Raw genomic sequence first — 2846 nt, 5'->3', positions numbered from 1 at the left:
GTGAAATTATACGATTTTTAATATTGCAATTATTGTTAGCTTTTTTAATGTCCTGTGATAATGTAGATGTTAAAAAAATAAGAAAAGACGGTATATATAAGGAAATTGATTATTTTTATTATATTTTATAGTTTTTTTTTATCTATTTTGTTGTTTTTCATTTTAATAAAATTGTACCTGTATTTACAATATTTTCTCGTTTTGTTACTTTTTGAAAATACAATAATAATTCCTACTTCACAATAATTCAAGAATGTTAGCTTCGCATTAATTTCAAAATTTTTGTTAAGTTACCGCTAGATGGCATTATTTTCAATTTGACACTCAATGTTGCCTACTAAAATAAATACGCTTATTATTTCAATATTTTTAAAGAATATAAATGACGTATCGAAACAAAATATAAAAAAAAACTCATGGGATACAAAGAGTCTGGAGAATTATAGTCAGGTCTGCCAACCTTATGATATATGAGTCGTGCACGAGACGAGATCAAATATTTGTTACACCTACATGACATCTGGAATAAGCAAAGCGTGCAATATTAGTTTGATAACAGAATAAAACAAAATAAGAAAGATTTTCTTTGCAGAGTAAAAATAATTATAACCATGAGAAAAGCATACTTGTACCAAACTGAACTCTCTCTATTAGGGTAGGAAAATCGCCCAGAGCGCTGGACAGGGGCTCCAAAGGTCTTTAACTATGTAAGTTAGGCCTGTTAATTTCCCTCCAAAAGCTGTTATGGGGGCGCCGTAAAAATCTTGCCCAGGACGCTAGTATCACTAAAATCAGTACTGAATATTAAATAACAAACTCGTTAAAATAATAACAGCTTTTCTATCAACATTTTACACGTCTTCGCCAGTAAGTCTGAGTATAGGACGACTTAATACACTTTTATGTGACCTAAATAAGTTCTCAAGTAAAGCCAGGTCAAGGCTTAAGTCGAAAATGTTTCGCAAGGCACTACGTCAATGCTGTCAATTTTAATAAATATTTGATTTTATTTTCGAATTAAAAGAAAAATAAGCTTTCAGATTTTATCAGATTTTATTTTAGGTTAGAGAAATAAATAAAATTCTGATTCACCCCTCTTTTATGCTTACTACTGCATTTTGAGCCCTAAATGGTTGCTAAGGGAATCCCTTTGTGTAGATTTAGTATTAATGAACACAAACTTACGTAGTCATTTAATAACTCTGAGTCTGTTTAATTTATGAATATTTTATTAAAATTCGTATTTATAATCTGTAGTGCGGCTTCATTTATTCAATTAATATAGAACACCCTTTATAATAGTTAACTTATAACTTGGGTAATTAATTTATTTACGTAAGTTGTATGTTAACACTTCGCACTACAGCCTCTATCGGGAGTGGCACGTTTGCAAGAGGGTAGTAGTCACCCTATTGTGCAAGTGTCGAGGTAACAGAGGGGAATTATTAATAGCTATGTTCAATGCTAGGGACTGCTACGGGTCGATATGTTGCGTTTGAACAAAGGTCATGGTATTTGGCAAATACCATAATCCAATGTTAAATTTGTGTAATCTTACTAATATCATGATTATGAAAGTTTATATGGATGGATGAATGTTTGTTAAAATTGACCAATTAAAGTCATCATCATCGACTTGCCCTTATCCCTTACCCCTTACGGAGGGTCAGCACAGTATGTGCTGCTCTTCCATACATCTCTATCAGCCGACATATCTGAATCCACTCCTTTCTTAACCATATCCTCTTATTACCGACTAAATTGCTGAACGGATATCGTTGAAATTTTACATAGATGTAGGGTAAAGTCTGAAAGAACAAAGCTACATACTGTTTTTTAAAGTTCAAACGGAAAGCGGGCGAAAGCAAGTTTAAAATATGGTTTTAAAAATAAGCATTGCAAGATTTACAATTATTGAAAATATTTTTATATTTTACTGAAAATGTAAAATTAGAAGTTAAAAAGTTATTCAATATGCTTATATATTTCGCAATTAAAGTTGGAAAATAAAAATAAATTCGTTCAGTTTGTAAATTAGATGTTCAAAGAGACCTCCGTTACACGTGCGGTGTGTGTTCAGTGTACATTCGTGACGTCATTACCAGAGTTTCCCACTAGAAACTTCCAGCGCTCCTTGCGGATACTTGAAATTAACTGTGCCACGTATGTCATTAAGGCCTGCCACAAAATATCTTTTAATTAAAAATAAAGTTAAGGACAAATTACTGCATATGTGTTACATGTCAGTTAAATAGAGAAAATATGATTTTCTTCTGTTTTGTCGTCTACTTTTTCGTGGATATAAGCTAAAAACATTAATATTATAAATGCGAAAGTTTAGATGGATATTTGTTAGAGTAGTCTAAACGGCTGAACGGATTACGATGAAATTTGGAATAGATGTAGGGGATAGTCTGTAAGAACACATTTTTTAATTACGCGCGGATGGGGACGCGGGCGAAAGCTAGTTAGGATATAATTTGCTGTGTTGATGACGTCATTTCATAATGATAAGTAACTACAAATGATATATGCTAAAAAATGAAACATGTAACTCATTTAAATAAGCTAGTATAACAAATTGGTACTAATATCTCCTAATAACCGTCGGACTAGTCCATATATTTACTGAAACCATATTAAAGGTATCCCAGAGTGAACAATTAACAATTCTGTGTGGCGGTTAGACTATTATAAAGAAGAGAATCAAGAATCGTTTCCCTTGTGCATATAAAATTTAAAATTCTCCCCTCGTTTTTAAAGTATGAGTCATAATCAAACATGACTCAAATTCTTTTGAAGTCCCCTAAAGAAATACATATTTATGACAAATTGCTATGACTGGT

The sequence above is a fragment of the Papilio polytes genome, unplaced genomic scaffold, assembly GCF_000836215.1.
Source record: "Papilio polytes unplaced genomic scaffold, Ppol_1.0 DF821400.1, whole genome shotgun sequence".
NCBI lineage: Eukaryota > Metazoa > Arthropoda > Insecta > Lepidoptera > Papilionidae > Papilio > Papilio polytes.
The sequence above is the reverse complement of the archived record's forward strand: the minus strand, read 5'-3'. Positions refer to the sequence as shown.